Here is a 20,612-nt window from a genome sequence, read left to right as displayed (position 1 = left end):
TGAAAAAAGCAATGAAAAACCAAACAGGATGTGCACTGCTAATATATCCAACACATATACTAAAGTGAAATTATTTTCTCCCCTTTGTTTGAAATACAAATACCTTTCGTTTTACTGCACCAGTTACTAAGAAAACCGCAAAACTATTTGGCAAACTGCAGTTTATGAACAATGAATTTACAATCCAGCAACAATGAATCCATTCAATGAGCAATGTGCCACTGCTAAACTCAATTCAAAGGAAACACAACACACACTTGAGGCCTGTTCCTTCTGTGCCACCAAGATCAACATCAACATCACAATTAAGAACAAAGCGATAAAAAACACCAGCACTCATTCTGCTTTACTTCACTGCCCTTCACACTGGATTTCTAGGATACAAAAACAGAACAGAAGAAGTTTATGAAAACAAGGCAAAAAAAAAACAGTTCTGCAGTTATACTTCAATTAGGCTATACATCAAATAAAACCTATAAATGAAACAATAAGACATTCCACACACTAACATCTCCTGTAAAGAAATTTGCAGTATACTTCAGATTGAACACAAGACAACACAAACAGTAAAATAAAGGATTGCCAGCTTTGCCTACCATAAAAGAACATGGTGTGGAGACAAAGAAAAATCATATTTTGCAGTAATAAACCTTTATGGTTCGAATTCTTCATTCCACTGCTGTGTGCATTGTACTGTTCCCCTAAAAAATAGTGTTTTTTGTCTTTAACTCTTTTAGGGTCAGTGCTGTGCGTTGTTTTTTCTGACTGCTAAGTCATTGTAAATCAGCCCAGGCAATTATTCTTTGTTTTCCACCTAATATCTGAAAATGGTAGAAAAAAATAGGAAAGGAAAAAAATCCCATGGGTCAATGAAAATTACCCTTTCATTCCAGCCGCCTGTTTCAAGTCAGTCAAAACATTCCAGACTTCAAAAGGAGGCTTTTCCTACTTAGGCCATTTCAGTGTCCCTGGTCGGCTGGCCTGGGAGGGCTTGGTTATTTGGATAAATTAATTTCTGGAGTCTGCCTGGCTTGCAAAACCCCTCAGTGTCTGACAGCAAATTAGTCATATTGACGATTCACAAAATCCAAAAAACCATTGGAAATAAAACTTAAAAAAGCTTAAAAAATGAAAGGAGGCGTTCTTTTTGGAAAACTCAGATTTCCTCCATCACATGGACAAGATTGCGATTTTTTCTAATATACGTTGCATGCTAGGCCTTCACAAAAAATGCTGTTGTATTCTCTAAATAATACACATTAGGGGCTCCAGCACACATCTGTACAGCAAACAGGAGACACCCATACATGGACCCATTTTTGGCTTTAAGACCAACCCTTAATAAATAATTAGAGAAACAAAATCTTCTGAGACACCAGAATACACAATTTTTCAAAACTAAAGTCCTGTTTCAGAGAACTGCGTTAAGCTATGAGAACAGAACTGAAATAGAATGAGTGTCAAAATATTTCTCAAACTCCTGTTCCCAATTTTGATCGCTTGTGCAACACACTTACATAATCATTCTTTTACCCTGAATAAAACCAGTTAAACTACAAAACTATGAAAATGATATAAGGAATCTGTGGTTACAAGTAAACAAAAGGCACATACTGTAAGTACTGAAAGGTCTAGATAAAACCATTTTTCTTGCCATTGTCATACCTAAAGAGAAAACTAATTTGCATCACATTTCATATAATGATGGACGAAATGCTCTCTATGGTTTGGATGCATTTTTGAATATGCCCAAACTCTGAAAAGTACAAAATGTAAACAGGCACAATTCAGATACAGCATCCCATTTTCTTATACAGGGCAGAACTTTGAAAGCCCCAGGATGTCAGGCAGTTAAACTCCAGAAAACAGGAGGTTCCAGCTACTCTGCAGTTCTCAATGGACGGTTTATAACTCCTTAGTGAAACCTATGCAAAAGAATAAAGATGTGAGCCAAAACCAACAAACAAGGCTCTTCAAGCAGAACAATGGTCCGGAATACTTAGCTGGATATAAAATAAACGTTTGTCTCATGATTGTTTTTTGCTGTGAGGAACTCAGCAAGTTCAACACTTTCAAGCATTTAAGTACGGCTGCACAGCTGCTTTATTTTCCTTTAAACTGGTAGTTCAGTCTAGAGAAAATGTACAACCCTAACCCTAACCCTAATGCAATTGTAGGTGTGTTAGAAATCACTTAGAAATAGTGCTGCTAAATGAATCCATAAAGTACACAGTACGTAATCATCAAATCATTGTGTGTGTTTATAAACAATAAAATGGTCACCGGGTTCAATATTATTCCTGGCTGTATAATGTTATCCTGGCACTGAAATGCTAAGTCCAAAGGAATATCATGGAAACAATAAAACTCTATATCAACAGAAGCATTCACACTACAGTAACACTTCATGCATCCACCTTTGACTTCTACTGCAGTGCACAGTTTTGTTTAGCTTTAGGTGAACTGTTTTTGCCACACAAACCACTTAGAATGAACTCAAAATGGCAGTTTTTCTAACAACAACAGCTTCTCTTGGATCCTCCATCTTGCATAGTTTTCAGCAGAATGGAACTCAGGTGATTCTAGTGGCTTTTGTGATCCTGTTACTTTCTAGCAGTTACGGTGACTCTGTACTGTAGCTACTGAGTAAGCTGCAGTTTTGGTTATGCCTCCAATCACAGCCAGGTCTCATTTGCCAAAGAGTGAAAGCAGGACCACGCCAAGATGGACCTGCTTTCTATGTTAGTAACTAATACTATGTTAGTAATACAAATCTTATTTACGTAATGCACTGAATTGTTGATAGTCGTCTTAATTTTGCACAGTAGGTTTCTCCTTTTTCTCCTCATGTGAGTGTCTGTCAATGCTTAGGGAACGTTTCCATTTCTCAAGCACCAGGTCAAACAGTATGATGACGCAAATTAACTTAGAAGGGCTGTCTGTACAGATTTTGGAATATTGTACGCCTGTATTGCAGTTTGGTGAATTTTTTGTGACTTATGCCATTGCCTAGGTTCAGTAATATGCTATTTATTCACTCATCACTAGCGTGATCTCTTATGAGCTCCAGATTTCTTAAATTTTAGGTTCATTTTACAGTAGGTTCCTGGACGACAGTCTTGTGGCTTTGTTTTTTAGAAGAACAATGCATTTTCCCGATCTTACTGATAACTTATGTGGTCCCTAGATTTTGCTTAGATTCAGTTAGCACCTCCTGTTATAACCTAATTTTTGAGCGTATTGTGGATTTAACTCTCTGAGTAAATGTTAAACCTTTAAAGTGCAGTGGGATTAGCTGTCATTTAGGCTTTGTACCACAGCGAAATTAATTAACCTGTTATCCACAGAATCTTTCTGGTGTAGCTGTACAATTTGTAGATGTACTTTTAAATACTATAAATAAATATCGATTTGTATCACCCACAGCATTACCCATGTATTATGAGTCCTGTGTTTAGAAACAGCCCCACGGTTACATCAGAACAACTACTTATGTTGTTCTAATGTTGTGCACTTATGTTCTATTTATGTTGTGTAGTCCAGACTCTTCCAGACACTCACACAACTTCAGTGGTTTTAAGGGTACACACTGTAAATTTGATGAGTGGAAAGACCACCATGTATCTGAAAGCATATAGACATATCGACATAAGTGGTCAAGGGTTTCTTACAGCAGATCGCACAAACCGCCTTCCTCTTGGATGATGTCTACAAGTCGCTGTCAGCGCAGGACAATGATGTGATTTGCAGTCTCTCTGAAAGCCAGGCTGGAAGGTTCAGGACATTTTGTTTTTGAAATTGTTACAGCAGGGCAGAGCAGAAAAACGAATTACAGGACCTCCTCAGAGGCTCAGGGCGCAGTTGAGCTCTTCGACTGTGGGTTCGAGCCTGGGTCATTTCATTAGCCGACCAGGACTAGATCGCCCGAGCCGCAGAACACAACAGGTTTAGTGTCACCAGGGGTACAGTGGGATTGGTGAGCCAGAGCTCTCTCGACTCCCACTGACGGTGCTGTCAGAGAAGGACATATCTTGTCCATCAGTGGTAAACCTCCGGGACAGGGCTGCATTGCCTGCGACATGTTAAACGTCAAGCATCAAAGGGGGGTGGATCTGAGGAGTCTACCAGCATTTCCTCATTCTCCGCTGTGTGCCGTCACAGATTCAGGGCGTTCCTAGCTACAAGCTGACTCACGAAAAAGACCACAGCTGACTGATCCAAACTGGATGGGTGTAATACAAACAACTGGCGATTTTGAAAATTAAAAAAGGAACAGAGACCGTTCTGTTATGATAGCTTGGCCCCATGTTAATTAGCAGGATTTAATGGATTAACAGGTTGATAGCCAATTTAAACTTCCACACAATCAAATTTAGATTCGTTTGTGCAATCGCCAACAGATTTTGAGAGCTCCACTGTGCTCCTCCAATATAATGGCCTGCTTTATTCTCAAGTGCAACCAAACTCCTCCAGTTCTAACTACAGCACAGTTCCATACATCTGTGCCCCATTCTTGGACTGAAACGTATTGATTTACTGCTGACGAAAAGAAAACCTGCTTCACTAAACAGGGATTGCAACTGGTAATATACAGACATCATCCGACAAATACAGAAAGAAACAGGACCCTCAATTCACTTACTGTGCCGTTTGATATTACAGGCATCCCTCGATTTACGGACAACATATTTACAAATTTAAAACTGACACCAGAAGAAGGCTCCTCAGCACAAAGGTTGTCTCTTTTCTGGATGGAATAAATATTTACCTGTTGCTTACTGAAAAATGTATATTTATTTTATGAAATACAAACACACTGTTTTGCTGTGATACTTCATTGTGTAGCACAGGTCCGAGCATCCTAGACCTAGGTCATCCTCTATGTTAGTATTACAAACCTTATTTATGTGATGCACTGTATTATTTTTACATTAATAATTAAGTTTTATTAAAGCAAACTGTTACCGTACATGTACTGTTTGTTTTGTAGGTTTTGTTTAATACTTAAATACCCTAACTACTGATGTACATAAACATTTTTAAGAAGTGGAAAGTAGTCTGTTAGGTCAAGTAGGGTTTAAAGGTTAGTAATTCACATAAAAAGTAATACTGTTGTCATTGTAAAGATTTTGTACTACACAAAATTTGAAAATTTGAAAATCATTGTGTGACTTTTCTTATGGAAATTAATTTTCGATCTACATGTTTTCCCCCTACAAACAGTTTTCATGGAACTAATTGCCTGTATGTTCGTAAATTCAGGAATGCCTGTAATTAAAAATCTGTTGATCTGCCTTGAAAGTACCATGGACTTTTCCAGCTGTTTCTTGAAAGAAGCTGGGGCATCAGCTTCAATAATGTGGCAGAGCACCTTGTTCCAAACCCCCACAAGTTTCTCTGTAACAAAAATCAATGTATCTGTATGGAAAAATCTCAATGAGTCTTGTGCTCACTGACTTTAACTCCTGATAAATAACTATTGAAATGAAGATAATAGGTTCGGTAAACTGTTTTTCCAAACAAATACCACAAACAACCCTCAAAATGTTTTTTATTTATAAATTTGGAATAGCTCATTATTTTGCTAATACCTACCCTATTGGGAATAGGATGTTATTTATGTCAATTTTGTTTTTCACATCTTGGCCTATAGCTATGAACCCCGTATCAGCATATACTGTACCTACTGTACAGGCACACAATTCACCTATTTTCAAGCCACTGGCCTCTTCACACATCACAGGCAACACAGCCCCATACTGGGGGATCAGAGCCAACTGGAGGAGATGAGCGTCTCTCACCGAGCGCATTACAAGCCTTCAAGCATCCACAAGGCCATGGGGGTCACTCCCCCTGACAGCTGACAGCACTCTGGCTGACTAATCTGACTAATCCTGCATTCGGTTGTGCTGCATTTTGGGAATCCTGGCCACAGCTGGAGAGCGTGACATGACCCAAGGTCGAACCTGTGGTAATAAAGCCTTTTTAAAGTATGTGAATTCTGAAGATAAAGCAAGATAAAAAAAAAATTGCTTTCAATAAGATGCCCCTGTCAAAAAATTAATTTACCGAAAAGTTATTTTAGGAATGAATTCCTGCCAATCGCAATGTGAAGCTGAACGTGGAAGCTTAAGTTATAATTTTCCTTTGCTTCCAAATCCCATTTAGATTACAATTACAATTAGAGACGTACTTATAAAAGTGGGGTATTTATACGGCAATCCTGTACATTTGCGCTGGGAAATAATAACGCAACAGAAACTACTAGCGTACCAATAAAGAATTAGTTTGTAATCTGTTGCCACAGGCTGTGTCAGGCAGTGAATCTTCATTGAATTAGAATGCTCAGCTCTTGCTGTATCTCAAGGGGCATTTATCTACAGCAGGAGTATGCAATTCTGGGCCCAGAGGACCACTGTGTCTGCCGGTTTTCATTCCAATTCAGCTGTTAATGAGCTAAACCAGCTGGTTATCGGCTCAACTGGACAATTACTCGCTCTTTCTAGTTCTTCGGGTGCTGCCACTTTAAAGAGGCCTCAGATACAGTAGATACTGTACCCCTCATCTATAATCTGCCTTGACTGTCATGTGGTCATAATGCGTATGAAGTCACTAATGATATTTATGAGGGAATAAATTAGTGCCTCTCAGTGAGGTTTATAAGCTGGTTGAGAATCATGGAAAAGACATTAGCAGTGTTCAGTCCTTTGTCATGACTTGCTTTGGCATTTTATAGGAGGGCTTTATAATTATAATAGGGAGCACACTAGCAGAGCACACCTATGAGGGCCTCTTCCCATGGAAGATAACTTAGAGGCAGGCCAATGTTGGGCTGCTACCCAAGCTGCCGCAGTTACCTTTGACCTTAGCTTTGGCATTGTCATGAGTGCTGTCCAGCATATAGAACAGAATGATGAACATGAGCCGATGAAAATCTTATACACCCACTACCTCCTTTGCAACAGTTCTTTCATTAGGTTCTCTTGTTACGCTACTTATTAAATTGTAAATAAGCTCTCTGTTGTTTCACTTCTTTTCCTAGGGTAGTCCTTAATATGGAGTGCCTCTAACTTGCCTTGGCCTCCTGTGGATTTCAGAATATAATTCAAAAGAAACAATTCAAAATTGCAGCTCACCTTAAAGGACTTGAACAGTTTGCCCACATCAGTGAACTGTTAACTCCCTAAAGACCTACATGCTATTTTTGATCTTTGGACTCTGGACTTCTTTCAGTTCGCAAAATGAGACTCTAAACACTGGGAGGCCAGTGCTTTTTGGTCTGTAGCTGTCAGTAGTAGCATGAACTCCCAGCCCTATTAAGAACTTTATTTGAAACTTTCAAATCCTGATTTAAAACTCACTTCTATACTCTAGCTTTTAATTCTGTTTAATGTGTTGTATTTCTTTGTGTATACATCTCTTTTAAGTTTTACATTCACTAGATAAAGTAATAATGTTATTACCAGAACTTAAAACTCTGGCAAAATGCTTAATTGTAATGAGACTGTAATTTTCAGTGAAACAGTCATGACAGAGCGTAAAAAAAGACATTCTTGAAAGACCGTGATGCTGAGACACTATACAGAACAGATGATGGGGATGATTTTCATTATTAATGCTTTCTTGGAAAGCTGACGAAAAATTCTTTTTGTGTTGCATGTTGGAAATATTCTACCTACCCATGCAAAACCCAAAACGCACACTCTCATGGAAACCACTCTCCCAAAAACTTTCCATAAAGATTATTGTTGGCAGATAATACATTACTCCAGGGAATCTAAAATACTGTAATCTTTCTTCTTGCAACAAAATGATGGAAAATACAATGTTAAAGAAAGTAATTAATGTAATCTGCATTTTGGGGGCCATTTAACTTTTTTTTACATATCTTAGCTTACACATCTGTAGCATACACTGTTACAGCCTTTGTGTACCAGGGGAGTGGATGTTGTTCTATCTGCAAAGGTTGTTTGTCATTCTAACTCATTAACTCAGCACAAGCGCAGAAATAAAACAGCTTCCAAACACAACTGCACAAGGAGAAAGCCTGGGGAAGCAAATTAACATTTCACAACCCATGAAACACCTGTTACACAAGCATGGGCACAAAAGATACCCTCCCACACCTCTCTCCTCATGTTCAGCTTTGAATATTCCCTTAATTAAGCATCTTGCTTTTCTTCCTGCATTAACTTGCTTTAAATCAACAACAAGCTATGAAAAAGAACCTTCCAACATATCGTCAGTATAAAATATAGAACAACACAGAATATGATCCTTTTAAGAATAAGTGTTGTCAGATTGTTTTATTCATTATCTGCCTCGCTTTATTTGCTGATTCAACAAATCTAAAAACACATTTTCCATCTTTAATAAACTATAAAATGCAACATGGTTTTTACTATGCTTCTGAAGTAAACTGCTACAGAATATGTGATCTTTTTACAGTAATTACATTTTCTATTTAAAGCAGTTCATGATGATAGCTGTATCCAACTTGTAAAGAGTGGATAAAGTGTCTTTATAAGTCACCTCTTAAGCCTAAAGTCTAAAACGTTAATGTGATTAAAAAGTTTATCATCAATGTGAGATGCATTGTCTACCTGACAAATATATCCTATAGGATAAATAAAAATAAAGACCTGAATTTCAGTTTTGGTATAAAATAAACTGTTTTAGAAGAGCAACACAATCAATGTAGTGTAGCTCAGGCTAAATATACAGAATGGAATACAATGAGCAAAGCAGAAAAGCTTAAATTATTCCGAACATCTGAGCTGTGTTTTACTTCAACCGGGCTTTATGTTTAAATATAAAAGAGCAAAGTTAATCTTAGCCACACTTAGCCACACAGTCATAAATGCAATAATGTTCTACTTATCCCTTAATTCATATCCCAGATTTGTCATCCTCTGACTTTTGCTATCCACACAGATTCCAAATAGATTCATTCTGTCCTCTGTTTGACTTACTCTTCAGACGCAGTTCCAGAATGTCAATTACAAAGAATAAATTATCAAGAGCAATTTGTATGAGCTCATCCTTATAAAAATATACTTCAAAAGTAAGAGATTTATACACTAATGAATATTGATAATAAAAGTGTCATTTGTAATGTTTATCATTTGTGGGATTCACATATGTTTCCCAGGTCTTAGTAATCCACAGCATGTTCTCTATATGACTATCATAAAGCGGGCTTGAGCTGTTGAGGTTCAATAGCTAATTAAAAGCTATTAATGTACAGTTAATCTTTTCCTACAATTTCACAAAGCTTTGCTGCTGGCTTCTGTTAAATACTTACATTGATCTTTTGTCAAAAGCACACATACTTTATGCATAACACATCCCAGCTTTTATCTTCTGAGATTAAATCAAAAGACAACAATTCAATCTTTATTTTATGCTAAAATATTAAAATAATTAAATACATTCTCCGTTTCCTTAATGGAATTCTTGATCTTAATCATTTGATTAGCCGGTTTTGAATTAAACTGAATAGGCAAATGAAAACATCAAAACATACTTGCAAAGCACAGTTTCCACTGATTGCTTAGATTTTCCAAAATGAGTAGGCCTCATTAAGTAAGCCTCTTCAATTGATTTTGTACTGAAATCAGTTATGGTAACAGAATAAAGAGTGGATATACAATGAAAATGACACATCTCAAATTCATAGATTTTGTAGAAAAAGGAAAATTTACCTTTAATACTGTTAGGTAACAGATAATACAGTATTATACTGACATGCTAAATTGTGATTGGTTATCAGGCAACCAATCAGAAAGAGCCATATCATTCAAGGCCCACATACTGTAAGTACAAACAGTGATACCAATATAGTGTTTTATATATAGTATTACCACTATAGTGTTTTATGATACCACTAAAGTGTTTTATGTATGTGGTGAATACTATGGCTACTAGAAAGAACGTTTCCTATAACAAAGAGCACACAGTTTTGACATTTTAACTAAAGAGGGCTACTCTATTGAAAGATTGCTGCCCAAGTTCACATTTCTCCCCTTACTCTATATAAACCTCACAGGGGCGTTTGTGAAACTGGAACTGAGAACAGACGTGATTAAGGAAAAAAACTCAAACTCTCCGAAAGTTATGTCAAGTTCCGCAGAGTAAATTCTGTGGATGGTGCATGACAGGTGATGAACCAGTGGCGATCTTGAGAATAACCTTGCAGCAAATACTTGCGTTAAACACTGGCTTAAGAACAGGAAAATACACATGATCACAAAATGATCTCAATGAGTCTGTAGCCACTGAACGTTAATCAAAATTAAAATTACGATAATTCAAAAACAGCAATATTATAAAGAACTCTAAAGTCAAAAATCAATATATCAAAAAAATTGGGAGCAATCTTAATAGTTTTATAAAAATTATTAATTTTATAAAAGACTTAATTCTGAGATCACTTTCATTTAGGTTTATTGGCTTTCATGATATTTTCACATCATATGCATACAGAATGATTTCCCATTCAGGGGTACCTTTGGCAATACTTACAAGATGTGATGTAATTTTATAAAGGTAACAAATCTCACTTTATCTTCATCAAGCAACAATTTAAGAGAGGAAAGATTATTTTAAAACTGTTTATTTCTCCAAATCCTAATTAATCTACACCGACCCGTGCACTTATTTGGAAAGATTTTGTCTGTATGACAACACAGCATAAATTCTGTCATGATACAATCTCTGGCTTGTTTAGGACTGATTCCACACGTGGGGCCTGAATGGATGGATGTTAAAGTCATTTTGAGGTCTTATCTACATCACCCAGGACTCACTACCTAACGTAGCAAAAATCATCTTTCTAGGACGAGAAGCTGGTTTCTAGTCTGAATTCTAACGTATGACAGAAGATCCTGGAACTGTACCGTGAAGCCAGTGTAACTGTCTCAGGCACAATGAGAGACGACTCTAAAAAAGCTGAAGATATTGTATTTAAACAATGTGCCGCATTTCTGCATGTTTACTCCAGTGTTTCTTGTCACTGGTTTTAAAGACTGTTGCATACATTTGGGTCTGAAAAACTAACACACATCTCCTACACACTTTTTATTTATTTATCCATTTGTTGAAGAGTAGACTTTTAATGTACAGTATGAACATTTCACAGTAAAACACACAATGCAAATACACTGATGGAAAAAAAGAAACGCAACATTTTCTGGAATGAGAATACTATAGTTATAGCTTATGTACTTCCACAAAAAGTTTGTTTTAAGCCCTCTGACCAGCAATACAGCTTGTGCAGTGAGGTGTTGCAACTTACCAATCACAAGAAAGCTCATGAGGTGCACTTTTAACCAACTAGGTCCAGGTGGAACAAAGCCTGAGCAGGTCACCTTTAAAAAGGCCTTAATTCAAAGCTTAGGTCACTGGAAGAAAAAGGCCATACTTAGTCAGTTTTCTGTGCATTCCATAATGCCTCGAATGTCACCATAAGCAAGGGAGAGGGCCATTGGCATGCTGCAGGCAGGCATGTGCCAGCGTTGCCAGACACTATGGAGTAAGCCGCTCCACTGTGTCTCGACTACAGAGAAGGTTTCAGCATACCGACAGGACAGATGACTGTCCAAGATCTGGTCGCCCTCGAGTGACCACACCAGAGCAGGACTGACACATCAGACTGGTCCATCTGAGAGATCGTTTCAGATCTGCCACCTGCACTGCTGCTGAAACTGCTGGAGTACATAATGCCTGTATCAGTGACAGGACAGTGAGGCTCCATGCTGCTGGCCTTAGAGCAAGGGGACCTGTCAGAGGACCTCTGCTCACACCTCCTAGAGTCACGCCCGACTGGCTTGGGCCAGACAGAGGCTGTGATGGACTTGTCAGCAGTGCCATCAGGTCCTCTTCATGGATGAGTCACTCTTCAGCCTGTTCCATGCAGACGGGAGGGCCACAGTGTGGAGGAGGAGGTGATGCGTTTCTGTTTTCCATCAGTATATGCAGTATATACTTTAAAGAGCATTTTCTTACAGATTTAAAAAAACAGACACCGTAGTCTTTATTTAGCCACATACAGTACAGTAAATCATCCCACTGCATCTTCTCATCTTCCTTCCCCCATTCCAATCGCGACTTCTTTCATCACACAGGTGAAATAATAATCTTACTTATTCTAAACCTCTCAATGTCAGACAATACTTGACAACAGAAAGGACTGTCTGGTAACAGCACAACTTGCTGCAGTTACCCTTCTATGGCTTTTAAGTGATCAGAAAATAACAAATAACACGAGAAGGCTTGCAAAGGACAGGAGGGCCATTCAGAACATTTACTGTAGCTCTTTGGTCTCTCTTGTCCACTCTTTGGTAGCTCTTTGTAGCTAATTGCCCATGGAATCTCAGTCAGCTGTCTGTTTCAGGGGAAGGCTCTTCCCACTTTGAACCGAAGAGATGACTCACACCAGACATCTCTGAGACATCAAACCATGCACTTCTATTTTTCCAGCTCTCAACAGAAGAGGAACTGAACACAGACGCAGACATGAAACAAGAACACCTGCCCCAGCAAATCATGCATGCATTTGTAAACAAAGCAGGGACTGTCTAGGGCCCGCTTCGCAAAGTGAGCATTCTTCAGAAAAAAAGGACAAATCGGTCACCTGCAAGACTAACAAGCCTTGGCTATCCTAGAAAAAAAAAACCCATTGGAACAGATGTTTGTTTTTTGGAACAAAGGGCTGCTACATTGGAGTGACACTGAGGATACAGAGGAGTATTGACATGATGAGATGATGGCCAGAAGGCCCACATTTATGCCATAGACAGCCAGTGATTAGTGAGAAATTTGGGTATGTTCTTTTCACAGACTTTCCTTAAGAACTTTTAAACATACATATGTTACAGATAGCCAGTTTCCATGATCTAATAACACTGACAGAAATCCTTGTTTATGTTTGATGTCACATCTCACAACACATAAGAGTAACAGGTGGAGTAACGTCCAAGCTGATTCACTCATATTTTCAGAACAGTACTTGCTTAACAGATGTTGGTGAATTACCTAACAAGACAACAAATAGACTCAGTATGCTGATAAAGTGTACCGTTCAGATAACATGAAGAGCCTCAAAGATTAGGAGTGCTACATTTAACCCGCCTCCTAACCCGGGAATTTAATTTACCTAACAAATCATCTGTTCCAGCAAAATCCAAAGAAATATGTCACCAACACAGAAAATCAGATATCGGTTCTGCACATTTTTCCATTCGAATCGAGACTGACACTTTTGCTCCGCATATCTCAATATTTTATATCCTCAACATATAAAACTGTATGACTCTCATCAACTGCACAGTGAGAAGCTCGCTTTGGTCGACTGTTTTTGTTGGGGCCTCACAACAGAAGTAAACTGTACTAGCTTACAATATACTGTATGGTGTAAGAGCACAACCCCAGTGGGGACCACATTTCCCAGACTCCTCTTGGGGAATGAGCTGCTGCTCGGTCACCTGACCAGTTGCAGGAAGCCAATTGGTCAGGTGACTGTTTTAAAAGAACAGGAAGAGGAAGGTTCCAGTGTCAGTCTGAGGGAGTGGATGTCTGCTGTTGGAGGGGCTAAGGGGAAGAACCCCTGTACAGTATGCACCACTCTGCAGGGGGAGAAGTCCTGACTGGTGACCGGAGATAGGAATCTATGAGTTTTGAACTTCCGAAATTGCGTCTCAGAGCGTCTTGAAGTAACTTTATTGTTTGTATGGGGGTCGGGAAGCTGCTGAGTTGCTTGGCTGTGTTAGTTAGTAACATCATGAAGATGGACGAAGTTTAGTCATTGGCTCAAAGAGGTGTGTAGGGTTTTATATTGGGGTTTTTTTTGGTAATGGGGATTTTGAGTTTTCCCCTCACTGTACAATAAACGCACTAGGCACAGACTTACGTGTCTGTGTGTCTGTCAGCCTAGAAACTCATATTTTAAAGATCTCGTTACTACGCGCCCAAGGTTGTGTCAACATGGCAAAATCATTTCTGTTCAATAAGCCAGCATAGCTAAACTAGTGAACTTAAAATCAGAATGGGGAGGGCCCAGAGGACATTAGTGTGATGGAGTGGTTATGGGTTCTGGACTCACACCTGCATGTGTATGGGCTGTAGGCTTGAAGCACAGGTAGAGTGCTGTTGTATCTCTGAACAAGTTTTTTCTCTTAACGCTTAGCTTAACCCCAGTTAAGATATAGCTTTGATAATCTTCCAGCTTTTTAAAAGGTGTTCAGTTGAGAATTGCTTTGGAAAAGTGTGTTAGTTAATTCATAATAAGGCAAAATATTGTCTTCTGTCAGCATAAGAATCTCATCATGGCAGAACAATGGTGTATCTCGGCAAAGCAAAATCCATTCAGAGCAGATTAACACGCTAAACATAAAATCAACAGAAAGAAACACAAGACTAATGCACTGATGAAATCATTTTTTATTGTAAAAACAGTATTTATTCTAATATTACTTTATACGATATACTGCACAGTACTTTTACCAAAATGATCTAAAAGGTTTTAAGGGGCAGTCTTTCAACAGACTCAAGCAACACCTCTAACTGGGCCACTGTAATACATTTGCAGCTTTACTACTGGGACATTCTCTCTCTTTTTCTATTCCAGACACTTGGAAATGGCTTTTGCAGGACAGTAACTTTCATAAAAACCATGTTAAGTGTAACTGCTTTGGTGTGTTGAATTTTGGTCTGTCTTACGACACTGGAAACAATATTGTTCTCATTGACAACATCTACAAAGACTGCAAGCCTTGGAGACGTTTTCCAAAGTGCAGTGAGTGGGCTGGGTGTTCAACACACTTGGGATCTCTCTGCCCAGAACCACATGAAACCTGGCATCGCCAAAGTAAGCACTAATGACATGATTCCACATATGCACATTTAAATATTTATGACACTGCATAATAACAGCACAGTGTAACTGTATAGCTTTTCCTTTTGTGAATTATACAGCATGTACACCACTGTAGTTCAATATCCGAGAAGTATTTTTCTTTCTGGGATGTCAAAGAGGAATAACGGTGAGTTAACATCCAACTTAATTCCATTTCAAAGGATGGTGCTATTTCTTGTCATTCCATTAGGCTAGATTTGACACGTTTTTCTAAAATAGGGAAAATTGAAATTTGTTAAAAGAACGTCAATGTCAATTCAATGTCTTACTCAGCAAGTCACCCCACACCAGTAGAAACCCAGTTATTAATAATAATACTAAGAGAAGGACAGATCTTACCAACGACATCGTCAGGGTAATAAGTGTGACTGAAAACTTTGCACAGAATTATACCTTAAGTGTCACTCGTTTATTTTCTTTGCGTATATATTTATTAGTGCTGGGAGATTCCCAGCAGAAAAAAGGCTGGCAGTTTTAAGGATAATGAGTCACTTTCTGACAGAACCAGAGACAATTAAATGGCGACAGAACAAGCAGACCATCTGACCAAGAATGAGTTTACGTAACATGCGTTGCAGATGCCCTGCTGCAGCTGTGACCAGTACACACTGGTGCCACTGGTAAAATACTGAAAAGAACGGTTATCAACAGAAGCACAGAAGCACAGGATCAGCCACGAAAAGAACGACCTTGTACACAAGCGCACAAACAGATTTCTGAAGTGTTCACATGCTGCACGAAGTCATTTTTCAGACCGCAGTATCAGGTTCGTTGATTGTCACTAATGAATCTACAGTACCCTATCACACCCCAGAAATCTGACCTAATGTTAGTTGGTTTCCATGTACCGGGTCAACGGGATGTCACAAACGTGGTCTATCAGTGAGACGTCTGCCAACATGATGGAATAGAAAGGGCATAAAGTGTCTCAGTATTACACAACCCTGCTGAGCTACCCCACCTGCTGTATCAATAAACAGAACACAGTGCAGAATATTGCATTGCCTTATAATGTCCTCCCACATAACATCACACTCTGGCATGAATAACATGAAATTGGACCATGAGGTCCTTCCAGAGGTTTGCGTTTGGCCACTGGACCACAGTCCTTTGCTGGAGTCATCTGTGCCAGTTTCACTGTCCAACCAAGTGCCATGGCGCTCGTGGGCAGCACTGCGGACAGCCAGTGGCTCTCAGATCTGTGGGGGTGGTTTCTCAAGTTCGGTGCTGAGAAGCTGACCCATGAGGAAGTGGCATGATAAAGAGGGGCCACTCTTTGGCTGTGAATCTTAATGGCACAAACCAGTGCAGGACTCTTCCCAGAACCCTCTGCCAGGGCAGTGTCACCAGTGCGCATGGCCAGGCACACCCAGCTGTGATGGGCTGGGGATGGGGGATCTAGGATCCTTGGTTTTTTTCCACTGCAAAACTATTGGGGGCATGGTAGTGAGGCACAGCACAATCTATCAGGCAGAAACATAAGATACAACCCTGGAGAATGTAATATAAGGGCAATTTTTCCACTGTTCAGGAAGTAACCTTGACTGAGTTTACACACAAATTTCCAGTTGTGCCGCTGTATGCCCTTGGATGATTCCACTCTACAGCATTCCGATAGCACCCCTCTACGGTTTGTTTAAGCGCTACATGGTTGTCATGGCACAAGTCAGTCGCTGGATGAATTATGCTGTACCTGTTCTTTCATATTCACTGGTGCTCTTTCGATACAGGCTGCCCGCCATGAAACCACGGTATGGAAACACCAGAATGCCCCTGGCAGGGCAGCCGGAAAGCCCGTCGCTTAACATGCAAGGCAAACGCTTTTTCACGCTGACGCAGATCCTGGGTGGAAGTCTCTTTCCATCCCACAATCATCTCTCCGTAGAATCCGTGTGTCATTCTGAAAACCTGTTTTGAAATCAGATATCCCCTAATTTTTGGGATCAGTACGTTATCGGGCAGCCGCACTGTTTAGTTTATTGCATGAGTGCACTATTATGCAGGGTTTTTTATTTTAAATACGATTCGTTTCCTCCCTTGCAGCTACAGTACCTGACTCTTTCTCTACACTGCGCAGCTGAGAATCAGGAAAACCCTTCCACTGCAAAGGCAGGGTTGCTTAAGCCTCTGCTGTTGACAGCCAGATGTAATATAAATATACATGGAACTACACTAAACAAATGTGCAAGTCTCTGATGTGGAAGTGCAGCTCCTCTTTAACACAGTTCTGATTTCATTTACTTACAGATCGCTCTTTCAAGCCGTGCAGATCTTTCCAGAGAAGATTCCTTTCATGTCCTCTGCGCTTCAATCCATTCTGACACACCTGCGCCTGTAGAAAAAAAAAGAAAACACAGCCACGCTGTTGTGCTGATTTGCTTCACAGGGTATCTGCTGTCACTGCTTCGTTTCCTTTAGCCTTTCTTGTATAAACATGCTTATTCAGACAACAAATTGTTTTAAACTAAACCGCACTTAATTAATCTAAAATCTGAATAAAATTTGCTCAAACTGAGGTGTCAGGTAAGCCCAAAGGTTAATGAACAGTTCAGTAATCTTTTTTGTTTGTAATTGTCTTTTTACAAAGGCCGGAGCAGACATTAATAAACCTCATTTTGTGAGAAACCAGGTGCCAATCTTGATACCCATACTGTGCACGTTGTCAGAAAAGGACAAAAATCAGCAGGAATTGTTTTTCCATTCCACAGTACCCTGCCAATACAACAGTACAAAAGAAGTAAAAATTCTACATGGTATCCGTCAATGTCAATGGTGCTGTAATGCTAAGAGGAAATAATAACAAAGTAATATGGTTTCAGATTGAGTCTGGATAAAGGGGAAAATCCACCAAATGCTCACAGTGTAGCCCTGAGGCTAAGGATGTTGTTACACCAGGGTCATAAGTAAGATTGGGTTAAAATTCTGCAGTCACGATTTTACCCAGCACATCAGCCCATTTAGTTCTTGTGTCTTTAATGTCTTAATGCTTTAATGTTTTAGCACTGTTGCTGTTGCAGGAGCAATATAGCTTTTTAAAACACCTTTAAACCCATAAACGAAAGCATAATCTAATCTGATGCAACACATTCTGTTTGATAGTTTGGAGCAAAAAAAAAAACAACAGCTTGCTAGACAGTATATAATAGAGCACACTCAGACTGCAGTCATTCATCATCTAATATCTGTGCACACAAAGCAAATCTTTCACAGTTCTGTTATGTTTAGTCTGTTTAAACAACACTATCACAAAAAACAGGAAGAGAACGGTTGGCGCTCTTTTTTAGCAACCTTGACATCTCCTTTGAAACTCAAAACAAAACAAAGAATAGTCACAAACATCATCACAATCATTAATATTACTAGTTGCAGAATACGCCATTGAGAACTTTGAAAATAAAAGAGGCCAAGCTTGGAGGCCTCATAGATCCTCATTAACGCTGGAATAAATATAAATGGAAAAGTCTGAAATTAGTTCAAAACATTGCTTTGTGTTTCAGACACAGGATAGACCTGCATAGTTACAGTACAGTATACCGTATGCTGGTCTGGGTCTGAGAGTGCATACGTAGGTATAAACTCTTACTGTGAACACTGCTAAATGTTAATGTAATTAATGTATTGCTTATCGCTGGAAAAACAAGACATTAGAGTTACTAAAGGTAGACAGCAAAGCTTGTGAGCTCTACCATTTGAGGAATGATTCAATAAACTAACCATTAAGTCAGCATTAACTGATAAACTGTGATTACCAGTTTTGAGTACATGCTACATACTGTTTTTACATATGTATTTTATCATCAAAATAAACAATGTAAATTAATAATACATCTATTAATATCACTAAAATAATAGTAAGCATTCCCATATTTGCGGCATTTACTTAATGGTAAAAATATCAAAAGATTACGCCTTTAAAATTTGGTATTATCAACACTTCAGTGAATATACTGTAGTAAAACTAAAAAATAGTATTATTCACAGCCCGTAAAACAAAGGGCTAGGTTTCGTTTGACAGATGTTAATGCATAACTTTCCCTATAACTGCAAAGGTTTCCACTATTTTCTCCTATTTTACTCATTCCTCTTAACTGTATTAAGGGAATGGCATAATAAACAGTTTATGGTAAAATAAAGATACTATATATATTATTATTATTATTATTAAAACATTCATAAGGAAAATGCCGCAAAACAAGAGTTTATTTTTATTCATACCACAGTATTTTCTCACGATTAAAGAAGTTAATTTGAATAATTTTCGAAGACTTCTACACACAGTAAGCATGAAGTTAAGATGAAAATCTGAAAAGTATATTGGGTGTGTTTTTTTTTTGGGAAGAAATGTTTAAAAATGTTTACGGGCTAATATATTAAATATCACCCAAAAGTATTACATTAAACGGGTTAATGGTTATGCATGCCACTCACAAGGAGAAACACAAAACCCTTCACCAGAGAACTATCTGAAATTAATACAAACAACACAGAGCTTCTGTCTAGGAGATATAAAGTGTCCGTGGCTGAACAAAGGTGAAGTGTCGCTTGTTCTGGATACTGATTGGACTCATTAGAGGCACGTTGATGAATCCAGTCGCTCAGATGCTGCAGTGAAAATTAATTTATCTTAAAGCGCTACACACGGATAAATAATCAGAAGACCTCTAGGTGGAATAAAACTCAACAAAACACTAGAGTGACTTACTTGTTCACCTCGGTGTATTTTAATTTACGGATCGTGTTTTTTTGTATTTTAACGGATATGAACTGCGTTTTGCAATAACAAAAAAGGATATTTCAATAATATTTATGTGGTATAGCGCGACTACAGCCTAACTTCTTTAATAATCCCTTAAGTGATCTCTTGTACAAAACAGACTTTTTTTTCCTCATAATAACTAAGGCACTGTATTGGTTGTAACTGATGTGATCGCAGCTTGCCTCACCTGTAGTTTGTTTTAATGTTCACACACACGTTTACACATCATTACAAGTTATTCCAAACAGCCTTTAACTTAAAAACAAATATGGCTCGAGGAAATTAAATTCCGGTTTTACTGTATGTCGAGACACGGTGTTGTAACTTTCTGAGCAAAAACAAAAATGCAACATGTACAGAATTCCCTCCAACTAACAGCTACAAAGTGAATCCTAAATGAAAGTCAAGAATGCCCGTAAACCAAGAAAGACAAATTACGGAGTTATTACCATGTCTCCGCCCCTGATCGCGCAGCGAGCAAGCACCGTGACATCCGTAAATATCCCCATGTGAGTGAAGCCCAAACTCCCAGAAAATGTGTTTAGATGTGTCTTCGTGGCACCTTTTTCCGTTCGGAACTACAATAAAATGATGTTTTTTGGAGAGGGTGGAGGGGGGGAGGCTACGGCTGAATATTGAAACATTGCACGGGCTCCACAAACTGGATACCTAGTTACCCACAAAGAGGTTTCCCCGGTGAGCCTGTCAGGAGAGTGACTGTGCAGGAAGAGGTGACAGATTTAATTTCACAACACTCTATAATATTACAGCCGCGAAACGGTCAGGAAAAAGCCGAGTCCGTGCGCTGCGCCTCTTGCACGGCAGACGGGTAAATAAGGAGTGCAGGAGCTGGATTTCTCCAACAAAACATGATGATATACTTACTTTTAGTCGCTGTTCATTCCAGTCCGGCGTCAGCTAAGTTCAACTAGAACTTCCCAG

The 20,612-nt window shown here is 38.8% G+C and overlaps 1 long non-coding RNA gene across 1 annotated transcript in view; it reads right to left on the bottom strand.

The window, feature by feature from the left end:
- The window catches only part of LOC148831757 (uncharacterized), a 36,668-nt gene extending 16,438 nt beyond the window's left edge, over positions 1–20,230 (bottom strand). Inside the window, exons 1-2 of the long non-coding RNA XR_016091252.1 lie at positions 20,120–20,230; positions 17,160–17,246 (exon numbers count right to left, since the gene is read on the bottom strand). This is a non-coding gene — a long non-coding RNA (uncharacterized LOC148831757). The remainder of the gene's footprint in view (positions 1–17,159; positions 17,247–20,119) is intronic.
- Between the last annotated feature and the right edge of the window lie 382 nt (positions 20,231–20,612).

Source organism: Atractosteus spatula, chromosome 6 (assembly GCF_055471065.1).
Source record: "Atractosteus spatula isolate fAtrSpa1 chromosome 6, fAtrSpa1.hap1, whole genome shotgun sequence".
In the NCBI taxonomy this organism is placed as follows: Eukaryota; Metazoa; Chordata; class Actinopteri; order Semionotiformes; family Lepisosteidae; genus Atractosteus; species Atractosteus spatula.
Note: the sequence above shows the minus strand (reverse complement) of the source record. Positions and strands in the feature narration are given on the sequence as shown.